Source organism: Grammomys surdaster, unplaced genomic scaffold (assembly GCF_004785775.1).
Source record: "Grammomys surdaster isolate TR1022 unplaced genomic scaffold, NIH_TR_1.0 221, whole genome shotgun sequence".
NCBI lineage: Eukaryota > Metazoa > Chordata > Mammalia > Rodentia > Muridae > Grammomys > Grammomys surdaster.
In genome coordinates, this window is record NW_021604666.1 from 1 (window position 1) to 13,495 (window position 13,495).

Sequence of the window (13,495 nt, forward strand, 5' to 3'; positions counted from 1 at the left end):
GAAAGTTTAAGTAGAGAGAGCTATGGTGTGAAGGGGAGATATGGGGAAAAGAGAGCCAGTCAAAACTATGGATGTATGAAAATACAGAAACTTACTATTTTGTAAGCTAATAATAAAATATGTTAAAGTGGATAATGGAGATATTCGGCACGACTGGGTAACTGCACCTGGAATCCAAAGGTTATCAAACAAAACCCCAGGTCCATATGAGAGACACTTCCTTTGTTTTTTTTTTTGAAGCAGGATTTCTCTGTGTATCCCTGGTTGTCCTGGATCTTACTCTGTAGACCAGGTTGGCCTTGAATTCACAGAGATCCATCTGCCTCTGCCTCCTGAGTGCTGGGATTATAGACTTGTACCACTACCACTGGGCTGTGAGACACTTTCTTATGATTTATTCATAAAGGCCTCAGAAATCTGGAACTGAGCTGGAAGCTTCCACCATGTGAGGTAGCATTCACAGTGTGGAAGATACTATACAGGCCACTATGGAAACACCTTAGTGGTCTTGTCTAGCTGTGAATCTTATAATCCATACCACCACCCTGCCAGGCAAGATCTTCCTGTTTGTACAGTGGTTACACTCCTGTATGGGGGTTAACCAATTGTTCTGTGATTGGATCTGAGGTCACTTCACCTAGGAAATTGAGACTTTGTACTGCAAACTGGTGAAAAGCTCTAACATGTCGAGGTTGTAAGCCTAGTAGGGAATTCACTACTGTTGTTCGATTACATTGACACAGCATCAAACTGCCTTCTGGGATTCATATTTATACCATGGACATTCTCTGCCTTAACCAGAGAAGAATCTTCTCATTGTGCCAGGAGCCAAGTCTTCCTTCTTCCTGAGAACAAATATCAGGTAAGTAAATAGCCTGAGTTAAGGAAGACCTTATCGCCTTCCTGCCAGGGAGAGAAAATTAGCAACTTGAGCCTAAAAACTGTGTTATTGACCCCTTGCTTGTGAGAAGGTTTGAAATAATTTGTTTGGGCTAAGAAATGCTTATAAACTTAACAATTACTGAATGGCCCTGGATCTTGACCCTCTTGCCTGCATGCCTTTATAATGGCCACCGGAACAATAAAATTCAAGCACTTGATCAGACATTCAGACCTGTGCTTCTTCTTTGTGTCTCTTGTCCTATCATTCTTTTGCCCTCTTCCCTAGGGTCTCATCGAATCCCTGCAGTCCAGGACCCTTGACGCCCAACGTGAAGCCCTTTGGGTCAGGGTCTGATGGAACATTTCTTTCACAAGGAAGTCTCTCAAGCATAGGATCGAGGCTTCTCTGGACAGAAGAGAGAAGATCCTCATTGTGATCTCCACAGAGTCACCCACCTGCGAGATTGATCTGCTGAAGGTAAGAAAAAGCAAGCCAATTCTAAGACAAGCATTAAGTAAACAGGATTTGTTCTTAAAGTGTCTCAGAGTCCCTCAAGGCACGAGGATTAAGGGTTAAGAAAAAGGATCTTTAAAAATTTCATTGGTTGTTTCCACAAGAGGAAACTATTGATGACAAAATGCTACCCCTCCTAAGGAGGAAATAAAAAGTTAGATCTTGAAAGTGAGAGAGCGAAAGGGCTAAAGTAGTTTTCTGCTCTCAGGCCTGTTAGCAAAAGAAAAGGAAAACCTATTTCAGAGCCCACCTGGGAGCAGGAGAGAATCAGAAGAAGTCCTGGGTCCTGTGGAGAGATTCTTAGTTCTGCTTTCTCTGTCTATTGTCTGTCATTGGAATGCCAATTTGTCAACATGTGTCAATTGTCTGTCTTTTTTGTTGCTTGAATGATTGCTGTTCTATGTTTCATATTCAAAAGAAAAAAATGGTTAAAACTGTTGGCTATTCATCCCTTGATTTAGTTTAAAACTTGCTTAAAAGGCAATCTCAATTTACACAACAGAAGCTGATAGATAAGTTACCCTGCTTTGTGGCTGGGAGTAAGGCACAGCAGGAGAAACCATGGCAGAAGTGATTATTTGCATAAGCTGCTCTTGGAGGGGCCAACAGCTTTTTGACTTCTATGGTAAAGGAATTGATGTTTTGGTTCCCCTCCCCCCCCCCCCCCCCAATATCTCTATGACAATGTTTATTGGTTTATTGGGTTCAACAAATGACAAGGTGCTTTTCTCTTGAAATTACAGCTAGAAAAAGTAAGAAAAATTTGTTTTAGTAAAATATATAATATGTGCATCTACTTCACTTTTGCTTTTAAAAGTATTAAAATATTCTACATGTCTTTGTTATACATTATTAGCCTATAAGTTATTGAGTATGTTAAAATTTGCAATTTGGTAACAGAAAGCTAGAATTAAAACTGGTAACTCAGGATTGGAGTCATTCAGAAACCAGATGTATAAAGGATAAGATTTAAAATGTCTCTTTAATGACATATTAAAAGCTGCGCTATCCTACATTCATATATAAGAACTGGCAGCCAAAACTTTATAAGATAAAAGTAATACACTTGGTGTTAATTTTAGAAAAAAGTAGATTGTTTGCATTGTTAAAAATTGGTTTTATTTCCCAAAGTTATGGTTATACTCTAATATTGCAAAAGAAACTTAAAAATGTAGATAATCTGCCAGTATTCCATTGGCTGCAGTTGTCAGTTCAATCTCAAGCTTGAGAATTTTTTACTCAACCATGTTTATGGTTGAGAAGAGGATCGAGCAGGTGGGCATGATTGCAAGAGTAATGAGTTAATGACAGCTGTGGCACAGTACAGGCCTGCTGCTACTTTTATTAGATACAATGGTAGAGGCAAATTCAGCCCCCCCTCACTCCCCAGATTGAAAAGGAGATATCAGTGGGAGGAGTTTGATCTGGGATTGAACAAGGCCCTGATAAACAGTTCCTTTTGTTACACAATTGGCTTATAAGAATGCTAATGTGGCCTGCTACACAGCTATCTTGCCATACAAAGCAAAGACAGACTAACCTGGATACATTCATCTTTGCTAAAATTGGGCCCTCATACAGTGTCTGGCTATGGCTGCTGCCTTACAATGGACCACTGTGCAAGCAATGCTTTCACAGAAGTGAAGGGATAAAAGATGTTTTAAATGTAGAAAGTTGGGTCATTTTAGAAATGATTGTCCTAAGAACAAAAGTACTAGCAGACTGTTTTAGGCCCAGATTAAGAACATTTACACTTGAGTTAAGACACAGCTCAACATGGGCTCAGCAGAAGCCTGTGTGACATTCCTTTTATCATGGTCATACTGACCAGCCCCTTTAAAAGATGTTTTCCAGACCCTAGCGAGGAGGGGTCAGCTTCAGACTGAATGGCATTCACAACAGACAGCTTATGGGCAAGGAATTATAGATAATGATTATGCTGGAGAAATTAAAATTATGCCTGCTTCCTTTCATGACATACCCATGCCTACTAATAAAAAAATTACTCAAAGAGTAGAGGGGACAAGATTGGCCTGAAACTTGGCCTTTATCTGATATACTCACTCAGCTACAAGTGATTGGTTATTCCATTAATACAAAACAAAGTTCAAACTCAAGATTTATGACACTTGTGGGACATTATAGCCTTGTTTACCTACTCCAGCTGCCAATCCAAAAAATGTATATAAAATTATGATAGATTTAGAAGATTGTTTTTATGTTATTCCTTTACATCTTGATGATTGTAAAAGGTTTAAATTTAGCACATTTGCTTATAATTTTTGAGAGCCTGTAGAAGGAAAAATTATGGATACTGGGTATATAGAATCATTTTTAGACATAAAATATTCTTTAGGCTTTCTTTACAAAGACATGGAGGCATGAAGCAGGTTGGAAATGTGGACAGACTGGCTAGAATGCAATTTAGTCAGGTGGAACCAAGCTGAGAACCATAGTGACAGGGCAAGGCCGAAGTGACAGGGCAAGGCTGAAGTGACAGGGCAGGACTACATTCTTGAGAAAGATAAGTGTACAGAGAGTTTTCATCTGATCCTGACTCATGTAGGTTGGGTTCCTTTGGAATGTTCCACTATTTTTATGTTATACCACCCTAGCAACCCACCCTCACCCCCTTCCCATTCCTTGGTTTGTGGTTTTTCCCTATAAAAACTCCTTTCAAACTGGCAGTCGGGGTCAATTCAGCTCCTGCGTGGGCATACGAATTGACCGGCAGCTAGTTGTCACGCCCTAATAAATAACCTCGCAATTGCTCCGGTACATGGTGTCTCGAGCAGATTACTGGGTGGTCGCGACTTTCTGAGACTTGAGAGAGGGTCTCCCCTCTGCGGAGGTCTTCAAGCCCATGAAGCAATATCATTGAAAAGTATTGCCTCAAGGAATGGCTAATAGCCTTCTGTTATATAAAAAATTTGTTGTTGCTTTAATACAAAAAGTTAGGAGTTTGAATGTTTCAGTGTATATTATTCATTGTGTGGTATTTTATTAGCTTATCCCTCTGGAGGAGTTTTAATTCAAGCCTTTGCTCTCATACAACGAGCTTTAAAATTTTGGGAAGTGCTTGTTGCTCCAGAAAACATTCAAAGGCAATATCTTTTCAATATTTGAGACACCAGTTATATTCCTAAACAAATTGTGGCACAGAAAATTCAAAAAAGAAAAGACAGTTTACTTACTTTAAATTATCTTCAAAAGCTTCTAGGAGATGTTAACTGGCTAACACTTTACTTTAAGCTCATCACAGGAGAACTTAAACCTCTGTTTGATGTTTGTAAGGGGGATGCAAATCCTGATTCCCCTGGACAATTAACTGTTGCAGAAAGTAGAGGAAACTGTTATTTATCAATAGATACATTATACAGACTGTTCAATTGTTGGCTGTTTCACAGCAGATCTTTGGCAAAAGGGATCATTAATGTAGATTCATATTTCCTTATCTCCAAAGAAAGTTTTAACACCCTATTCTGAAGCTGTTGCTGTGTTAATACAGAATTGTAGGTCAGGATCACAAAAATATTTTGAGAAAGAACTTAATGAAATATTCCTTATCCCAAACAGCAATAAAATTGGTTATTAAAGAATACTGATATTTGACCTATCACATGACCAACTTTTTAGAGAAATTTGATAATCATTATCCAAAAGACAAGTTGTTACAGTTTTTCTCTATGCATGCTTTTGTGTTTCCTATAAATTTACACACGCAGCCCATAGAAAATGTGTTTACTGTATTTACAGACAGCTTATCTAATGGGAGGAGAGTATATATAGTTAGATCATATGTTCATTCTCTTGAGTTTCCTCTTGCTTCAGCACAAATAATTGAATTGCATGCTGTAGCCATTGTTTGAAATACTGAATAACCAAGCTTTCAATTTGCATACTCATAGATAGTATATATTTTAAGCCGTAGCTCATGGTTTATAATTGCTTGAAATTGTTCCCTTTTTAGATATTGCTAATTCTCAGGTTTTACAAATACAGCTTAATTTAAGAAACATGTACTTTCCCTTAACTTTATAAGACATTTAAGAGCCCACACTGGATTGCCTGGACCCCAGGAAAATGCCACAGCAGATTTGTATACCAGGCAGATTACAGGCCTTCTTCTTTCTTCTTGTCAGTTCTTCTTGAGGCAGCAGAGGGAGAAGAGCATCACTGAGGGGTAGAATCTTGTTTTAGCAGATATTTAGAGTTGCTATATAAGAAAAGTTTACTTAGGTCTAAGTTACTATACCGCTGTGGCTGGTTTCTCTTCTATGATCCTCTGAGGCCAGAAACTGCAGTTTCTTCCACTTAGTACCTCTTCCTAAAAACAGCCAAGGATTAAGTAAACAGCCTTTGTTCTATCTCAGCAGGAACTGCTGGGCTCTAAACTTATGCCTTCTAGTTTGAGGGCACAGGAAGAAAAGACACTTAAAGAGGTTGTTGTAGAGTTTATTACTGATTGTGAAAAGTTTCTTATGAAAGCTATCTAAGGGGAGAAGCGGAAAGGTCCTAAGTGGAGAAAAGGAAAACTTCTATGTGCTACTCTAAGTGGGGATAGGTGAAAAATTCTATTCTATCTTTCCATTGTATCTGCCTCTCATCTTTTTGTCCTCAGTGCTTATGCATCTTTCAGAATACATGACCACATGTTACAGGATTCATTACAAGTTCACACCAAGGGTCAAATCATAAATTGAAATAGAAGTTTGCAACAGAGAATGTTTGCACACATATCCATTGGGAGTAATTATCTGGCTAAACATCCATCACCTGTCTAGCTCCACAGGTTCACTGAAGGTTTGAAGCTATAACTAAGTTATTAGTGAAGTTTGGTATAGATAGGCCCAGGCAATATTTTATCTTCTCTCCTAGCACCTATAGTAAATCGTTAGTTCCCTTTTAATGACCTTTGGCTAATTGTTTTACAACCTCTTGGGAATGCGCTGAATAGGAGAAAGTCTGGTTACTATCTAAAAGCAATTAACTGATGACACTTGGGAGACTGGCAGAGTTCTCATTGCAGTTTTGACTATCAGAGAAGGGTCTAATAGCAGTCCAGTTATAAAAGAGCTTAATAATCATTGATACAATTTTAGGAATTCTTATAGGATCGTCATTAAGACTTAAGAAGTCATCTATTTGTCTGTATAGCATCACCATAAGATAGTATATCTTTGTGGATCTGCAGAGATCTGCTCCAAATGGGTGTGTTGTTGCTTAGTAATTGTTACAGATGTTTAATAACAATAGCTTAAGGCAATAATTTGGTATTTCTAGAGAGTATATAAGTCAAATTGCAAAAACTTGTTTTCAGTGTCCTCAATTTTTTCCTAATAGTGTTAATACTTGAGGACTTATACCTAATCAATTATGACAAGTGGATGGTACTCATTTCTGATCTTGGAAAATTAAAACATGTACATGTGACTTGACACCTTTCCAGGCTTTCTAGTTGCAACTGCTTTAACAAGAGAAACAACTAAAAATGTAATTAGTTATTGCCTACATTATATTTCTATGCTTGGTGTTCCATATCAGGTTAAGATAGATGGAACTGGCTATTGCAGTCAGACATTTGAGATGTTTGTTGACAATTTAATATTACCCACATTACTGGGATTCCTTACAATCCTCAAAGATGAGGTATTGTGAAACAGATATTATGGAACTTTAAAATAATATCTTCATAACTCTGTGAGTGTGGGAGGAGCACACTGGAGCTTCTGCCATGGTTTTACAAGGAACATTGAAAAATTGGCTTTTAAAAAACAAAAGAGGGGGAGTTATATACATAAAAGGGGTCCCCTAGAAATATTCTTCATCATGTCTTGTTCTCAATTTTCTAAATCTGGATGCTTATGGCAAATCTGCTGCTGATTGCTTCTGGCACACCGAGACCAATAAAAAGTGTGCCACACTTATGTGGAAGGACCCTCTTACCTTTAAATGGAACGACCCAGACCCAGTTCTCATATGGGGCTGAGGATTAATATGTCTGTTTGTTACCTAAGAAGGCATGGCTAGATGACTGCCAGAAAGTTTAGTGAAACAGATAGATACTTCCACAAAGCCAGACCCAATTATAGATAAGATAAATCACAATTGACATCCAGGGAAGAGAGATCTTCCTGAGAATTCCCTTCTTTTTTCCCTTCCAGATAAAAATGAGCCACCAGTGGTATTTGGAGGTTCTTATCCTGATGCCAGCCTCTGGATTTGCACTACTCAGAACTTCAAGGGGCCATTGACAAGGACATCAAATAGCTAGAGATTGGCATCACTAATCTGGAAAAATCCCTCTTTTCTCTGTCTGAAGTGTTCCCCCCAAAACACAGAGAGCTCAATCTGCATTTCCTTCAGCAAGGGGGACTCTGTGCTGTCCTTAAGGAGGAATGCTGTTTTTATACTGACCACACTGGGGTAAATAGTTATAGTATAGCCAAGATCAGAAAGAGATTAAAATGGCAAAACAAACAGTGAGAACAAGAAGAAGGATGACTTAAAACCTGGTTCTCTGCCTCTCCTTGGCTTACCACCCTTTTCCCTTCCATCTTGGGTCCTGTGGTCAGTCTCCTTCTCCTTTTGACTTTCAGCCCTTGGGCCTTTAACACAGTCACTGGCTTTATAAAACAACAAATTGACTCCTTGGCATCTAAACCTCTACAAGTATATTATCACAGACTTGATCTAGCTGATAGAGGCTTGGCTGAGCCTTGCTTGACATATCTTCTGTAGGAGCTGCATAGAACTCAGATCTATGCACATTGGTTCGCATGGCACAACCACAGCGTGGGTACCCGCAAGGGGTGCGTGACAAGGTACTGCAGGGGAGGACTCCAATTGTCCACATCTGAATCCCCTGTGAAGCAAACCTGATTGTATAGAGGTTGGTGTTGATTTCTTGTGTCTCGAAGTGGCTGACTAGGACCCTGGATATCCTACGAAGCCCATGAGACATTTAACCCTCTCCTCCCCAAAAAGGCACCATTTCTAATGATAATGGGAGGGTCAGGTGAATTTCCCCTCTGGTTAATGCCTGCTCATTTATCAGTGAGACTTGCAAATGTCCTCTTTCTCAGACCAGTCTCTTTAAAAATTGTTAGAAAGGAGGAAATGCCAGGAGCCAAGACTTCCTTCTTCTTGAGAGCAAATGTCAGTTAAGTAAAAAGTCTGAATTAAGGAATACTTTATTGCCCTTCTGCCTGAGAGCAAATGTCAGTTAAGTAAACAGCCTGAGTTAAGGAAGACCTTATTGCCTTCCTGCCTGGGAAAGAAAATTAGCAACTTGAGCCTAAAAAATGTTTTACTGCCCTCTTGCTCATGAGAAAGTTTGGGCTATGTAATGCTTGCAAACTTAACAATTACTGGATGGCTCTGGATCCTGACCCTCTTGCCTGCTTGCCTTTATAATGGCAACCCAAACGATAAAGTTCAAGCACTCAATCAGACCGTCAGACCTGTGCTTCTTATTTGTGTCTCTTGTCCTATCATTCTTTTGCCACCTTCCCTAAGGTCTCATAGAATCCCTGCAAGCCAGGGCAGAAGAGAAAGAAGACACATACAGAGAGATTCAAGGTTGTTACAGTGTACTGAGAACATGAAGGCTGAGTGCTCATTCCATGCCTATGTGCCTGTGTATGTATATCCAATATGTATATTAAATGAGTGTACATCTGTGTGCATTTGTATACCATGTACTCGTGAGTGCATATATAAATGTGTGGATGCATATGAACATATTTGTGTACTCTCTGTTCAACACACAGAGTACTCATGTAAAGCTGTGTGAACACATGAACTAATGTAAATGTTAGGGTGTAAATGTACATTTACTTATGTGTGTTTGTTTGTAGATGTGTGTGCATGCATATGTGTCCATTTGTAGGTGTTCCTATGGATACACATATGTATGTGGATTTATGTGTCTCTGACCCTATGTTTCACATATGTGAAAGTGTCCATTTTGTGTTTATGTGTGCATGTATACGTATGAGTTTACATGCTTCTGCCTGTGTGTAGTTAATTGCACACTTGCATGATTATGTATGAACATATTTACATATGTGGGTCCATGTACATACGTGACCTCATATCTGGGCTCTTTCCAGTTCACAGCTCACTTCCATTCTTAAGAGTGCTTTGCTTTCTTTCTGTTTTAAGACTCATTTTTATTTTGTATGTATGTATGTTTTCATCTGCAAGTATGCCTGTGTACCACCTGTATGTAGTACCAGTGGAAGCCAGAAGAGGGCATTGGATTTCTCAGGAGCTGGATTTGCAGTTGTGAGGGGCCATGTGCATGCTGGAAATTGAACCCAGATCCTCTGGAAGAGCAGGCAGTGCTCATAACAGTTGAGCCATTTCTCTGGGTCACTTAAAATGTCTCTATTTCTATGCCATTCCTGTCCTGTCTTCATCCTCCTTGCAGCTGTCAGAATTTTTGACCTGCTTGTACTGTTGTCTCCATCTCAAGTTCTAATAAAATTGTTCTGCAGCTTCTGAATGTGTCATTAAATTCTTTCATTATTAGGACTAAGAAGCCCAAAGGGAGCCTCAGTTTCCCAAGTAACATGCATGCCTGCACCCAAAGCACCTTACCCATTGAGCCATCTCTGCTGCCCTTGATTGGATTTAAAATCACTATGGAAACAGATCTATAGGTTTACCTTTGAGAGATTTTTTAGATTAGGTCATTGGGATGACAAGACACACCCCAAATGTTAACTTGGCCTGACTCCATGGTCTGAGGTCTTCCACAACATAGAAGGGAGCAAGCTGAGCATTGGCCTGATGTCCAATGGACTGTAAACATTTTATACTGTAAACCAAAGTTAATCCTTCCTCCCTAAAGTTGCCTCTTGTCTGGCGCTTGGTCACAGCAACAAGAATAACAATAATGGAGCCTCTGGTCTGGAGCCAAGCACTAAGCAGATCCTGGGCAGCTGCTCTCTACCCAGTCTCACAAAACCAGAGGAAGGAGGCCTACGAGGAGCTCTAACCCAGGCAGTATCTTAGGTAAGGAGACAGCAACCTCCCCCAACCCTTTCCCCCACACAAATAGGGAGTAACTGGAACCCACTAGGTCCCAGGAATTCACACCTGGCCCAGAGCACCTGTTCCTTCCAGTCTGGGCCTGAACACTGAGAAGATCCCAGGCAGTAGCTCTGCACCCAGTCTCACAAAACCCAGAGTAAGGAAGTCTCCCAGGGGCTCTAACCCAGGTAGCATCTTAGGTAAGGAGACAGCAACACCTACCCCAAACACAGAGTAACTAGGACCCATTAGGACCCAGGAATTCACCCCTGGCCCAGAGCACTGGTTCCTTCCCATCCGGGCCAGAGCACTGAGCAGATCTTGGGCCCCAGCTTTAACCCCAGTAGTAACACCCACCCCACACAGTTCTGAAACAACCAATATAATAGGAAAGAAAGGCTCCAGTAAGAGACAGGGCGGGTAGCACTAAGGTGATCCAGATGGTGAAAGGCAAGCACAAGAACATAAGCACCAACAGCCTAAGGTACTTGACATCATTAGAACCTAGTTCTCCCAAAATAGAAAGTCCTGAATTCCCCTTATCACCAGGAAAGCAAGATTCAGATTTAAATTCACTTCTAATGATTATGATAGAGGACTTTAAGACAGACATAAATAACACTCTCAAAGAATGTGAGGAGAACACAGGTAAACAGGTAGTAGTCCTTAAAGAGGAAACACAAAAAATCCCTTAAAGAATTACAAGAGAACACAAACGAATAGGTGAAGGAATTGAACAAATCCATCCTCGACATAAAAATGGAAGTAGAAACAATAAAGAAATCTCAAAAGGAGACTACTCTGGAGTTAGAAAACCTAGGGAAAAAATCAGGAGTCATAGATGCAAGCATCACCAACAGAATACAAGAGATAGAAGAGAGAATCTCAGGTGCAGAAGATACCATAGAAAATATTGACACAACTGTCAATAAAAATGCAAAATTCAAAAAGTTCTTAACCCAAAACATCCAGGAAATCCAGGACACAATGAGAAGACCAAACCTAAGGATAATAGGTATAGATGAGAATGAAGATTTCCAATTTAAAGGGCCAATAAATATCTTCAACAAAATTATAGAAGAAAAATTCCCAAACCTATAGAACGAGAAGCCCATACACATACAAGAAGCCTACAGAACGCCAAATAGAGTAGACCAGAAATGAAATACCTCCCATCACATAATAATCAAAACACCAAATGCATAAAAAAAGAAATAATATTAAAAGCAGTAAGGGAAAAAGGCCAAGTAACATATTAAGGCAGACCTATAAGAATTACACCAGACTTCTCACCAGAGACTATAAAAGTGAGAAGATCCTGTACAGATGTCATACATACCCTAAGAGAACACAAATGCCAGCCCAGGCTACTATACCCAGCAAAACTGTCAATTACCATAGATGGAGAAACCAAGATATTCCATGACAAAACCAAATTTACACAATATCTTTCCACAAACCTGGCATTACAAAGGATATTAGCGGGAAAGCTCTAATACAAGGAGGGAAATTATACCCTAGTCAGAGCAAGAAAGTAATCCTCTTCCAACAAATCCAAAAGAAGATAGCCACACAAAGATAATTCCACCTCTAATAACAAAAATAACAGGAAGCAACAATCACTGTTCCTTAATGTCTCTTAACACCAATGGAGTCAATTCCCCAATAAAAAGACATAGGTTAACAGACTGGATATGTAAACAGGACCCAGCATTTGCTGCATACAGGAAACCCACCTCAGTGACAAAGACAGACACTACCTTAGAGTAAAAGGCTGGAAAACAATTTTTCAAGCAAATAGTCCTAAAAAACAAGCTGGAGTGGCCATTCTAAAACCTCCAGCCTGAGAACACAAAATGAGGGACACATGGATCCGCCTGTATAGGTAGTTGAGGGTGGCCTTGTCAGGCATCAGTGGAAGTGGAGGGACTTGGTACCCAATAGTTTGGATTCCTAAGTGTTGGGGAATTTGAGATCTGGGAGGCGGGAATCAGAGGATGGTGGGAGCACACCCTCATAGAAACTCCCAGAATTACATGGATTAGATATGATAGAGACAGGCCACCAGAAGACTAGATTTTAGAATTCAAACAAAAATATCTTGATACTAAAATTTGTTTTGGGAATTGTATATTGCAGAATGTACAGCCTTGGTGTATCTACTCATCAAGCTATCTGAGCAGACCTGGTGGAACCTCTGATGTCCTGGAATCTCAGCAGGATGCAATGAACACACAGACGTCAGAGGCTTATCAATTTGTTCTCCCCCCCCCTAATATCTCAACACCTGTAATCAGCTTGAAGAAGTTAATGAAGAGTTGGCGCCCCTCTTCCCTGGGATTGGGGACTGAGGTGGTTAATATTGGTCTGTCTTTCTAGGGAAAAGTAGTGGTTTTGTTGGAACAGGGAGGAATAGCTAGGATTTATTGCATAGCCATAACGTATTGGTAGAAATCTATATAATTGTTATTAAGCTGGTTATAATTTCTTAAATGTTACAAAATTTACTTTGATTTCAAATTTAAGGCTTTCATTAGTATGAGTTTCTTATTGATATAGAAGTGAGATTAATATTGTTACTTTCATAGGCATTGTGCTTATATAACACATTCAGGAATACAAGGCTTAGGCCCAGTCCTTCTTTAAGTTTTTTAAACTGATTTGATAGGGTTAGCCTGTGAGTTAAGTGCCTATACCAAATTCATGGCTCTGAGTTCATTGTTAGAGTGTTTTTCTATATCTTATTTAGAAATAGCTGAGAGGAGTTAACAGACAATTGTCCAGATTGCCTTACATGGATATTTGGTTTTTGAAACGTCAGAAGTCCACAGAATTGACATTACAAACATTTCTGTATTAAGGTTCATTTTGTTTAGAGTCCTGTCTGCTCCTGACAGCTTCCTGTCTTGGATTCTAAGAAGAAATTGAGCATCTTTGGAGTTACTCCAGTTGTGGTGAGACAGCCACTAGGCAAGAATGGACTCTTTTCATCTACAGAAAAATTACTGTCCTGAGAAGGACAGACTTAAAAAAAAAAGAGAGAGAGAGAAAAGAGCCGGG

At 39.6% G+C, this 13,495-nt stretch overlaps 1 long non-coding RNA gene across 1 annotated transcript; it reads left to right on the forward strand.

The window, feature by feature from the left end:
* The first annotated feature begins 1,189 nt into the window (after positions 1 to 1,189).
* LOC114625762 lies at positions 1,190 to 12,701 on the forward strand. Its single transcript, XR_003712132.1, has 3 exons — positions 1,190 to 1,360; positions 10,282 to 10,417; positions 12,575 to 12,701. It is a non-coding gene; the product is annotated as an uncharacterized LOC114625762 (long non-coding RNA).
* The last annotated feature ends 794 nt before the right edge of the window (positions 12,702 to 13,495 follow it).